This window comes from Gymnodraco acuticeps, unplaced genomic scaffold (genome assembly GCF_902827175.1).
Source record: "Gymnodraco acuticeps unplaced genomic scaffold, fGymAcu1.1, whole genome shotgun sequence".
NCBI lineage: Eukaryota > Metazoa > Chordata > Actinopteri > Perciformes > Bathydraconidae > Gymnodraco > Gymnodraco acuticeps.
In genome coordinates this window covers 1,032,035-1,045,916 of record NW_022990622.1, presented here as the reverse complement: position 1 = coordinate 1,045,916, position 13,882 = coordinate 1,032,035, and positions in this window count along the sequence as shown.

Below are 13,882 nucleotides of genomic sequence, written 5' to 3'. Positions count from 1 at the left end.
ATTAGCAAGCCTCGCTAACACTCGGAGCTAACCTGTACTGGAGAGCACATGTGTTTAAAAAGCAGGAAATAAAAAAAGGAACTCACCTTGTGATAAACCCGCAAGAAAAAAAGCATTTGAGCTCCATACTGATGTGGTTTAGAACAGGATGGCGTTTTATCACAGCAGAATTTAACTTTATCTCCGGTAAAATTCTGATCAGGCATTAGCTCCGCTTCCTCTTTTTTTTTTTTTTTAAAGCTAAGGACCCAAAATCCGCGTTTCTATAACAGGGCTGTAAAAGAGGGGTATGAGCAGTATGAGGCATGGCTACAGTGGCGGCGCTAGGGGGTGGCTACTTGGGCTCAAGCCCCGGATGTTTTCTGAAAAGCCCCGGATGTTTCACTTAAAAAAAAAAAAAAACATTTTTTTTTTTTTTAAATGTCTCGGGAGTAATGTGCAGTACCGAGGTCCACCAGAGAGGCAGCCGCTGCGGGACATTAGCCTGCGTACTGCGTAGCCTTCCCTACCCTGAAGAAGAAGTGATCCTTCCTAGTGCCTGACGAGTTCTAAGCTAATAGCCTATAAAGTTATGGATATTAGAAAGTTATTTTCATCTAAGCAGGCGCCACAAGCTGCAGCAGCAGCAGCAGCAGCAGCAGACAACAATGTCATCACCAGCAGTGAAGAAATGGATGATGTTTCAGGTTTCTGAATCTAATGGTGATATCTGCACTCTGGCTGACTGAGTAAGAAGTGAAAAAGAGTGATGTAACGTTAATCTTATAGCTAGTAAACATGGAGTAACCAAGGCAAGGCAAGGCAAGTTTATTTATATAGCACCTTTCAACACAAGGCAACTCAAGGTGCTTTACAAAAATGAAAGACATTCAGACAAAGGCATTTAAAAACAGTAAAAGATAATAAAATAAACATTAAAAGAAAAAATACATGAATAAAAAGCACATGAATAAAAAGTTACAGTGCAGTTTAAGATATGAATAGTTCACACAGAAGTTCCACTTTACTGATGAACACAACAGCTCAGTTTCAATTAAAAGCAGCGACAAAAAGATAAACCACACTAAGTCAATACCCTTATATGTTAGTATGTATACAGAACATGACTACAAATTATTCTAAGATGTAACATTAACCCTTCATACCTCAGTCTACTTTTAAGACACTAAAATAACGTATTCCAATTTTTATTTTGCGCGTGGAATTATACCGGCTCTCGTTTCAGTACACATAACAACGGAACCATAGCAACGGAACTGACAGGCAACAGTCAGAAACGTGACTCTTACACTCTTTACGTCACAAACAAAGATGGTGGATGAGAATAGAATCAAGGTCAGACTATCCGCATCCTTTAAAACTCTACGCACATTCGTTTCACCGAAATAGGTAAACGACTGTATTTGAGTGAGTTAAGGCATTAGTTTGCTTCATTAAAGGGTGTTAATGAATAAGTGTTCTCCAGTGCCTTTTGTCCGCTTTAAAGGGGACCTATCATGCAAAATGCACTTTTGTACGTCTTTTATACATGAATATGTGTCCCCGGTGTTCCAGGGAACTCACCAAGTGTCAGAAAACACAACCCTCACTCTTTTCCTCCATACCCAAATCTCTAAAAACGGGGCTGCAACGGATCTGATACAGACTGATCCAGATTTGAATTATTTTCTACATCACAGAAGTGGTGCTCCGCTTAGTGGTCAATTCTCCACCTATTAGGGGAATGTGGGGTTGGGCCACGGCTGGCCATTGCCGCTCGAAAGCGCTGGAGACGCTGTAGTACATATGCCAGGCCTGTAAGTGGCGCTGTAGTCTGCCACAAAAGCAGCGAAGAAGACTTCCCGCGCATGGTTGCCATGGTTGCCCTTCTGTTTATTCTCCGCTGTGGCTCTTTTTCTCTCTCCCCGAGGCAAGCGTTTGCTCCTGCTGCTGTAATTCAATGCAATCCCTCCCCTCGCTGTAATTATCTCCGGTAGTCCACCAGCAGATGACAAACACCCACCTCTCAGCCTCTTCCAAGGAACGAGGGGACCGTGCAGCAGGGTTTCAGTTCGATTTTTGATCGCCGGTCAACATGTCCGTTAAAGTTTAAATCTTCCGAAAAAAATTAGAAAAGTGCAGGTCAAAAGTCTTCTTTGTTATTTATTGAGCTTTAAAACAAATGAATAATGACTCTATATAATCATATAGGAATAAAACACGGAGGACGGAGATCTCTTTTTCTCCCCCTCTTCTCCCCGCTGCAGCCCAGCAGCTGATCTCAAAGCACGCTCCCCTCTCCTGCAGGGGGGCGTGGTGCAGCTCACAGAATCATCCCTGCAAAAACAGGGCTGGAAAGAGCAAATGGAGCAAAATGAGGCATGGCTAAAATGCAGGATCTGTTTGGTATTTTGAAAAAAAAAACTATTTATATATATGTATGGCCCTACAATATATTGTTCAAATATAGCATGATATGTCCCCTTTAAGGTATTATTAAGGTAGGGTTAATGTTGCTCTCAAAGTGCACCAAATTCTTCCCGGGGGAGCATGCCCCCGGACCCCCCTAGAGGAGGCGACGACCCCCCTAAAGGATGTTCGGTCCACGCCCCACTTGTAAAAAAATAGCACTTTACTCCTGCACCCCCTCCCCAACAACTCCTGGGCTAAGCCCCGGATCTCCTACAATCCTAAATCCGCCACTGGCTACAATCATAGGCGGAGTTTGACATTTGCGCTTGGGGGGGCAAACCTTTTTTACTGACGTCAATACACAGTCCCAACTATTGCGTGGGGTGCTACGGATACAGTAGCAATAAAGTCAGTGCATTACATAACTGTAAAACGTATCATAACTGTGCACATCTTATATTGATTTGATAACTACTATATCCCTTGGTTACTTGAACACGCTACAATATTATTAACCAGTGTCCTACCTTATTAAAATATTGATATACAAAATATTTGTATTGGAATAGTTTTCGATGTGGTAATGCTGTAACATATTTCAGCCACTAGGGAGGACAGTGCCCCCCCCCCCGCAAAATCCGCCTATGGCTACAATGGGTGAACTGTTTGGTATTTAAGCAAAAAACTTTACAGACATGTTTTGTATAGGTATGGCCCTACAATATAATATAGTAGGCAGGGCTGCACATAAATGGTGCGCATGCCAAAAAAGAGCACCGGATCATTTGAAAAAAGGCGCATTTGCGCACCAACATTGAGAGAGAGAGAGAAAAGAGAGATGAGAGAAGAGAGAGAAAAGAGAGATATATTTGCATGTTGCATAAGAACTGGTAAGATAGCAGGGTTTCCCACACATAGACTTTACTTTGGCGGGCCGCCCAGGTATATTAACGTTTAGAATTAAAGTATAATTCGCAAGCTATTTAGGTTTAATTGTTTTAATCCGTCCACAAGCACTACGGCATCTGCGATCCCTCGCTCTACTCCTCGCTATCGCGTGAAGGGTCTGCTTTATGCGCTCCGCACGTAACCCTGCTGCATGCTCACTAGCGCACCTCCCCCCCCCCCCCCCCGTTCATAAAGTCAAGTACCCCTCAAAAGGTCCGGTTTATTTCATTTTAAGGATGCGCACCAAGCAATATCTCCAGGTGCTCCTTTGATAACCAGGGCAAAAAAGTGATGCCCTCACTTATTGACGCTGCAATACTATTATTAGGGAATGTTTAAATGACCAACATATATTAGAATATTGTAAAACTAACATCAGAAAAAATGACAGGACGTGCCTTGGACATCAACGCTAAGCCAATAGGAGAAGACTACAGATTATAAAATGGGAAGCCAGCAGGAAGTCGGTCTCTTTCCCAGCTGTCCATCAAGGAGACGGAAGGAGGGAGCACAGCTGTTCACCATTTTTGCAATTTCATTGTATCATCGTAACTTTGTTTTATTAAACGCTGTTAACTTGTAAATAAGCTTCCTGGACTCTTTTCAGCTAATCCTGAGCTCAGAGCTAAAATACCCTACACCGGGTTCCAAGTTTAGAGTAGTAGTTTCACTTTTGGAACACAGCAATGCCCACCGCTTCACACACACACACACACACACACACACACACACACACACACACACACACACACACACACACACACACACACACACACACACACACACACACACACACACACACACACACACACACACACACACACACACACAGGGTGTTCCCAATGCACAACTATTTTTCCAGACATACGCAGAATGTGCACGCATTACCACAATCCCATTGATGTCCTGTAGTTTGTGTCAGAACTGGACTAGGCTGTCCAGTGTTCCGGAAGAAGGGAGGTGCAGCAGGACCAGGATCACTGAAATTATGGCTGTCATTGACAAGGTTTGAGATTAGTTGTTTTGTGAACTGTTTCCATTGTACTGATCTTACACTAGAAGTAATATTTCAACACAGTCTCACGGCATTTTGTGTTATAGTCACGATATTAATCTATTGATTCGTGTTCACCAACACGATTTCGCAATTTTTTTCGTGTCACACAGAACGATTTTAAAAGCAATGTAAATAATAACAAATTAGAAGGAAAAACAGATTTAAAAAAATACAGATTTCAGTATTCTGACACAGAACGATTTTAGAAGCAATGTATTTCTATCGGTAGTATGATTCGTGCCTGCACCAAATAATAAGAAATTAGAAGGAAGAAAAAAATTACAAGCAATACAGATGTCAGTATTCTGAGGCTCTTTGCCCCATTTAGTTTCCTCGCAGACGGCAAAAAAAAAAAAACCTCCGACATTATACAATTTCAAATAAAAGGCTTAGGCTTAGGGTAAGATATTGAGTAAGAAAATGTTTTGATGAACCATACAGGTTCTGGTATTCCAAGACCCGACCAGACAAAAAGACGTAGTGCAGGCACGAAACATACTACCAATAGAAATACATTGCTTTTAAAATCGTTCTGTGTGACACGAAAAAAATCCGAAAATCGTGTTGGTGAACACGAATCAATAGATTAAATTAATTTCGTGACTATAACACGAAATGCCGTGAGACTGGGTTGAATATTTCAAGTAAGATATTGAGTAAGAAAATGTTTTGATGAACCACACAGGTTCTGGTATTCCAAGACCCAACCGGACAAAAATACGTGGTGCAGGCACGAAACATACTACCAATAGAAATACATTGCTTTTAAAATCGTTCTGTGTGACACGAAAAAATCGTGTTGGTGAACACGAATCAATTCATGGGTACCACGTGACGTCACTGTATTCTAGCGCCGCCATTTTGGTGTCCGGTCACAGCATGTCTGCCCATCTGTGGTACCCACAGAATATATAGATACGTAAGTCGCTTTTGATAAAAGCGTCAGCTAAATGAAACAAAATGCTTATTGTGTATTCCCTTTTCTATGTATGTTGGATATTCTCTCTATTATCTTTACAATTAATACATTAAAATGTCCAGTTTTGAACTAATAAACATCACTTTTTCCAAGTATTTGTTCCTTGAGGTTTTTTTAAATACTCCTACTTATACTACAATGCATCTGCAAGTATCAGATACAGTTATTTATTGCACAATCTACAGTGTATGAATATGTAAGCTTAATGGGTAAACAAAAACCTGACCATGAAGACAAAAGAAAAAGACCAGTGTCTGACAAGAAGAGCTTATTTATTGTTAGCTTCTTAATGCCTCTCAGATGTTTTGTCAGAGGTTGCAGTGGGGGAAATGTGTGGCACAGTAAACCATTTACCCAACAACTCTGGTAGTATCCCCGTTCTAATGAAGTTTACCACCTTTGAATGGGCAACATCAAAAAATGCGCTATCAAAAAATGCGCCATCAAACATGATGCGCTGTTTAAAAAGTTCTTGAGGTGTCCACACAACACAATCACAGAACATTACCTCTGCGACACGCATTTGTGCCTGCACTTGATACATGTAGCTGTGATTCAGCTTTAGGCTCATCACACCTCCCTCAGGGACAGTCAGGCATTCAAGTAGACTGCGGTCTTTAGCGCTGAAAGGACACTTAATTTCTAAAATGCCAGGCTCATGGCAAGCACCGGTCACGACACCATCTGGGGATGCACCAATCCATGGCAGCTCTGGGTTGAGGATGAGCCCTGATGCTGCAAACATTAATGTCTTCATAGTGATCTTGCATAGCCACCAGGTAAGACTTGTTGGCAGGGTCCTCGTTTTGTAAACCCCATCTGAGGAAAAGAACATGTTATTTTGAACATTTTGGAAAAAATACCCTAAAATACTGTTATTAGAATGTTAATATCTTGATTTACCCTCATAATATCTAGTTACTCAATTCTTGTATTTATTCATGATGAAGTAGTGGAAAGAATGTATGATTTAGTCTTGCTGCCTAAATGTATATATACCTGGTCGCTTCAGTGGAAAACTGAGAGAAGCGAGGATAGCAAACTCTTTTAATCAAAGACGAAGAGCTCTCTGTCTTGGCTGCCTCATGGAAGGATGACGCAGTAACTCCCCCTGCTCTCTGCTCAAACCAGACCCTCGACCTACTCTGTTTCCTGGTCTTCTCCTCAACTAACAAACACTCAAAAAGAATTGAACTATCAAAAGAGCTGTAATTATCAGAAAGCAGTGAAGTTATTCTTAATGAATTTAGTGATGTTTAGGATTTAGCATTGTAACTAGGGCTGGGCGATTTTTTCGGTTTTCACGATTAATTTGCATTTTTACTTTCCTACGGTTTGTGAAATGGCTGAACCGAAAAATCGCGATTTAAAAACATTTCTAGACTCCGCAGATTTGTTTTGCTTTAAGGGACTCCGTAGTAGCTTACTCTCTCACTTTCCAGAACGCGCACAAAACTCAGCCACATTGCCTGTGACTACCCGATCTGCAGCTCTGCCCGATCTGCTGTTGTTATGCTGTGTTCGTTATTGAGCATAACAGAGGACTCAGACATTGTACATTAAATATATAACTAAATACGCCTTTTCTCCTCCTTATCTCTTTCATGACTTTTCATTTAATATGGTTTTGAACGCTGTAATCAATACTCCAAAAAATACAGGAAATACTTCACGACTGGTTTCATTTCTGGTAGTTCCGGATGTTGTCTCATGCTACCCACGTCTGTAAACAAACGTATTCAAATAAACTGTACCTTCATTTAATATTCAGCAATAATAATATCTCAACGTCTATAGTTGTAGTGTTGAAATCATTAGGTTTCGGTGTGCAACACTCCGTGTCATATCGCTACTAAATTCACCTCTATAGTAAATGGTATATTAGCCACATGCTAAATGCTAACCGGAGATGAAGGATTTTCAGAATAAAAGCTTAACAACTGGTTGTGCACGAGAACTTCTGGTTTTTCAGTATAAAACAGCATTTAAACTGACGGTATGTTTAAGGTACTTTATGCCATCAAAAACATTGATTTTAATTTCTAACACTGTGCGCATGTGCAGAGCTGCAGATCGGGTAGTCACATAGCCTAGTTACTACAATCACATTCACCGCGCCACCGACAGACGTACCATAAAAATGTCCACGAACACAGATGAAGAAGAACTCATTCCTAAAAAAGGTGCTACTTCAGTTGTATGGAAGTGGTTCGGGTACAAGCGGTCATACATAGAACAAACAACTGTTCTGTGTAAGGTCTGTAGAAAGACAACTTCCTAGAAAGTTAAAGGGATGTTATTTTGTTTGAGGGTATTTTTTTATTATTCATTTCATTATTTATTATTTGTTGTATTTCATTTTACAAGTTTTTTCAGGGATGGCCTACAAGAGATATTTTTTTCAGTTCGATTTAAAAAAAATCTTTGCACATTAATGACAGCCAAGTGCCGTGGTGCTGTTTTTATTTTATTTGTTTTATTCTTGAACAACTGATTTGTTCACATAGGCCTAGACTACTTGGTAATCTCATTTATTTTTATTGTGTTAATAAAGAAAATATGTATTTAAATGTTACCTTGGTCTGGTTTGTTTAGAAAAAAACAGAAAAAAATCGAGGTTTAAATCGAAAATTGTCCATTAGTTAGAAAAAAAAATCGAGATTTTATTTTTAGGCCAAATCGCCCAGCCCTAATTGTAACACGCTTTTATTTTACCGGTTGCCATCTCTATTTCGTACCTGCTCTGGTGTGAGATTCAGCTCCTCAAAGACTTTGGCACCCTCCTCTAGCAGTGCAGGCAAATCCAGTACAAGTCTGCTGCTTTGATACAGACTGGTAAGGGGTGTTGGCAGATCCAGGTGTACAGTCTTTGGCGTGTATCTGTGGGAATGGCCTTCAATGACCGACAGGATAGCACTTTTCTTGGGCTTTGTCTCTTGTTCTTCACTTTGGTGGAGTTGTTCACAGAATAACTTAAAATCATCAGCAGATGGTCTCATGTGCTGATACAGGTCTTCGGTTTGAACTTGTTCTTTGATGGCGAAGATGTTAGACACCTCATCGTACTTCACCATTTTAGTGCTAGGCTGTGTCCATGTGCATGGCTTGTCTGTGCATGGTTTTCTTTCTTCTCAACAGCAGCCAAAACTGTAAACATAAGTGCTGCTGCGTGGGAACAAACCTCTCCTAACCCTGCCATGCATGTACAATGCACCATCACCACTATCCCGTCCTCCTGCACCACAATCCATGGAGATGTTGGTTTGCTGTTCAAAGCCTGGAATGATTGACCTGTTAAGTGAAAAATGCAGAACATTAATTTTGTCATATAAAAGCTAAACTCTCCTGAGCTTGTACACATGTAAGGTTCAAAGGTTTATTGTCAAATACAATAGCTACAGCGCAGATTGGCATTTAATATCTGAAGTCCCAGGCTGCTCCAAAAGTAGGCTACAACATACAATATCCTTAAGACAAAAAAACAAGTAAAGATAGAGCAACGCGAAATATAACAATAGTGCAAGTGACAGAGAATCGTGAAATAAACATGGACCTCTTGCTTATGTAGAAACAAATAAGAATTAATTTGTCAATGAAAGAAGAGTATGTTGCTTTAAAACAATATATATAGCTAGCTGCCAGCTGGAGTTATGATGTTAGCTAGAAATACCATTTGCTAGCAACTGGCTAGCAAGCTAACATCATCACTTTAGACATAAATACAACTATAATAACACGGTTTATGATTGTTGTTAAATTACTTACCTTCGCTGTGATCACATGTAGGTGTGTCTTCTCCACATGCCATATCTTGGTGTTGTTCACCCACCCGGCAACGGCGTATTGATATGCATGCCGGTGAATGGAGATGGATTGTGAACAAGATAAATATGTCGGGAAAAGTTAGTTGGGGAAGACACTTAGCCGAATTCAATAAACAAAATACAGTTGGGGGTAACAAATAGGGATCGCATCCAATAATCGCCGTCTTTACCAAATATCTCTCTCTCTCTCTTTCCCGTTTAAATGCGCTGTGTTTGCTGCCATGACGAGTGTAAGCAAACTGTCAGTCGGTCACAAAGATGGCAGCGGGCATTCCGGAAATGACGTACTTGGTACCCATGAATAGATTAAATTAATTTCGTGACTATAACACGAAATGCCGTGAGACTGGGTTGAATATTTCAAGTGATACCACTGTTTAAAACAAATGTCTGAGTCAGGATAAAATCACCCCAGCTGCATGCTCCAAAGTATGGGAGGCGAACATGTCAGTGAAGTGATTTACAGTCACATTTCCCTCTTTTATAGAATTGCTTTCCCACAAGGAGGACTTGCAAATTGAAAGCACTTGCTGTGTATTTCAAAGAAGACCCAGAGAAGCCAAGCGGCTGCTGGCCACGCCCCTTTGGAGCGTCCACATGTAAGCAGTGAGCTCTGTGAAGAGAGGCTGTCTACCAGCCGAAACTCAGCTAAACGCTGCCGTAATTAAACGCCATATTATGTTCCAAACCACATCAAGCGTTATTTCTGAAACAGTATGGAGCTCATACGCTTTCTCTCTCACTGGTTTACCACAAGGACAGTATCTTTTATATCCTGCTTCTTTACACATATTATCTCCAGTACAGGTTAGCTCTGAGTGTTAGCGATGCTTGCTAATGTAAACAGACCATATTACTTCCAAAACAAGTCGTGCATTGTTTCTGATACAGCGACGTTGCTGATGGGGGACGATATGTTGGGACGTTGCCAGGAGTTCAACATAAAGCCAGTCCACATTTTCCTAATGTCGTCATGACCGCAGTAAATCTGGATCAGCTTCGATGTACCCCTGTTTTTACAGATGTGGGTAAGGAGGAAAAGAGCGAGGGTTGTATTTTCTGACACTTTGTGAGTTCCCTTACACACCAGGGACACATATTTATCTATAAAAGACATAAAAAATGGCATTTTGCATAATAGGTGACCTTTAAAGTAATACTCAGGGTTCGTACGGTCATTGAAAACCTGGAAAAGTCATGTAAATTCAAAATGCAAATTCAAGGCTGTTAGAAATTAAAATCAATGTTTTGATAGCATAATGTACCTTAAACATACCTTCAGTTTAAATGCTGTTTTATACTGAAAAACCAGAAGTTCTTGTGCACAACCAGTTGTTAAGCTTTATTCTGAAAATCCGTCATCTCCGGTTAGCATTTAGCATGAGGCTAATATACCATTTACTATAGAGGTGAATTTAGCAGCGAGATGATATGATGTTGCACACCGAAACCTACTGATTTCAACACTACAACTATAGAAGTCGAGATATTATTATTGTTGAATATTAAATGAAGGTACAGTTTATTTGAGTACGTTATTGTTTACAGATGTGGGTAGCATGCGACAACATTCGGAACGACCGTAAACCAAACTACTGTGATGTATTTCCTGTATTTTTGAAGTATTGATTACAGCGTTTAGAATGTGTTAAATGAAAAGTCATGAAAGAGTTAAGGAGGAGAAAAGGCGTGTTTAGATATATATTGAATGTACAATGTCTGTATCCTCTGATATGCATAACAAACGGACATTGAAACGTGGAGAGCCGGCCCGCAGGGAGGAGCCAGCAGAGGATATATAAACAGCGAGACCTGAGGGGTTCGGCCTCTTTTCTCTGCTAGCGAGAGCCAGAGACAGCTGCTTTTCTGTCGAACAATATCCTGTTTGTAACATAACCGCGCCTTTATTTTTAATTAAAGTACCAATTTTGAAACTTCACCAGAGACTCCATTTAGTCTCCTTGTAAGCTTCTCTCCTGGACGCGAGAAGAACCACACAGATTAACAATTGGCGACCAGTTGACGTGATTCTCGTTAGAACCGGGAGAGACTACACAGCCGGCTGTTGCCCGTAGCCGCTGGCAGCTGTTCAACACACAGAGAGCTCAAACAATTCGGTAAGAAGAAGCCTGTTATGTCAAAATTCTTCAATAGTTTTAGGCAGGACAATCTTAGGACTGTGTGTTGGACGGCTGCTTCCGGTTCCTGAAAATAGCTGTGCATTTAATGTTAAAACAACCAAATGTATAACAATAAGAATCACACGCGGCGTTGCTTTGTCACAAGCAGGGTGAGTTCAAATTACTTATTTTTCTTATATTTAACCCTGCATGCTATTCGTTTGTCTGTTATTACATGTCGGCAAAAGGATAATCGCTCCAATAAGTGTTTTTTGTTACGTTTTAAGTAGGGCTGTCAAACGATTAACATTTTTAATCAGATTAATCACAGCTTAAAAATTAATTAATCATGATTAATCACCATGTCCAAAATATGCCATTTCTTTATGTATATTGTTGTGGGAATGGAAAGATAAATGAAAGAAGGCGGATATATCCATTTAACATACGTTATGTATGTGTTTATTATAAAAAATGTCTGTCAAAATGAAAGACAGCCCACACACACACCTATCAATCATCAAACCGTGGGGTCTTAATTAATTACGTGTTGATTTCTATCAACGGGGGAGTACTTCAGGAAAGTCGACGGGGGGGGCGCTAGTGGAGTACTTCGTGACCACAGAGCGTGAACGTTGTGATCAGCTGTTTTAGCGCAGTTCTCCAGTGAAGGGGGGGAGTCTCCCTCCGCAGCCGGTTGGCGTAGTTTTGGCACAATTCCGTTGTACAGACCGACGTTAACAGCAGCCCTGTCTGTGCACACGGAGACCGACTCTGTCGTCCGGTGATCTAACCGTCTTCTGGAAAAGCTTCACAAGTACATCGGTACGCAAATGCGCTTTGTGACACAAGGGACGGTACGCATTTCAGATTACGCACATAACCTGCGTATACCAGTTATGTGCACCCCTGTACTACAGCAAAAGTATTCTCCGTCGAGACTTCCTGCAACAACACAGCGCCGTTATCGTGATTCTGATTGGCCAGAAGAAATTATCAAATATGTTCTATTGTGAAGACGATCACTAGCCTACGTGACAAAAGTTTTCAAAACCGTTTCTAGTCTTCAGTATTTCCAGACAAGTGGCTACTGAAATCAATCTTACTAACTGCTGTCTGTGCAATTCTCGGCGCGAGTTGGCGGGCTTTATCTTGCTTATTTTTCATGGTGGGGGTAAGCCATTTGCTGTCACTGGTGGGATGTATGGGGCGGGCCATTCTGCACATAAGTTAAATGCGTTAAATATTTTAACGCAATTAATTCAAAAAATTAATTACCGCCGTTAACGCGATAATTTTTACAGCATTAGTTTTAAGTTAACGTGAATGGTCTGAGACTATTAAGCAGTCTGGACTGGTTGAGACAAAGAACACAATCACAGTGGAAGCTGAGAATATTGGAGTGAGTGTTTGTGTTAAAGACAGTGTGAGGCTTTTTTTCTTTTTTAAAAGTCCTTTGTGTGATGAGGGCAATCATTTCAAAAAGTGTTTCTTGTTACGTTTTAATTTAACGTGAATGGTTTTAGGCCATTAAACAGTGGGGACTGTTTGAGACAAGAACAGAAGTTGAGTGAGTGTTTTAATTGCAGTGTGAGGCTTTCTTTAAAAAAAAGTCCTTTTCTGGGAAAAGGCCTGAAAAGTTTGAAGCTTTCAGTAGTTGTTTTTTCTGTTTTCAAACAGACATTGCGTGTGGATCACGACGAGAAATACGACATTCGTGCGTTAGATAGACGATATTCTGCTGATTGTGTTTGATTAGCGTCCCATTTTGTCCCATTATAGCGTGTTTAAACAGAAGAGATAACCATACTGGCTCTTAAAGTCAAAACATTACGTACATGGGTTGGGGGCTATGACGTAAGGGTATGAGGCCCATTTATAATTGTAAATTAAATAGAAATGTTATTTTAAACTGCAGTGTTTTGTGTTGAATTTTCTAAAAGATCACCCAGCCATTATTTAAACCAATTCTGATGACATAGGATATTATTTATCAGGAACGAAGGTACTAGTCAGAGGATTGGTGCTTCATCTTTGATAACTTAATAATTCCATTCACCTATTTAAGAAACATGTCACCAAAAGACACCGTAGCTTGTAGGAACAAGACAAGGAGAAGGGAGGGGAAACTTCCAGAGAAGGCATGGCAGACACCTCCAACAATTCAAGCTCAGGAAGAACCAGAGAATGCAGAGCAGACACCTCAAACAGTTAAATCTCAGATAGTGCCAGAGAATCAGATGCAGAACAAACAACCAGGAGGTTTCCAAGGAGGCACAGGCAGAAGACGTTTACGGTTTGAGGGATGTTACCATTGCAGCCAAATGGACCATTGGACCAGAGATTGCCCGGAACTACTAAGGCAACACCCACCACATGCACCAAACAACGGCCCTCCATGTAGTTACCCTGGGGGAGGTTCCATGATTACTACAGAAGCAGGGGGTCTCAGGGATGTCAAAGACGAACAGCATTGCCAAACATGAACCAAATGCCACTGACAGCCTGGTATCAACCACAACAATGAGGAAGCTCAGAGGGCCAGACCACCAGGTGATGCATC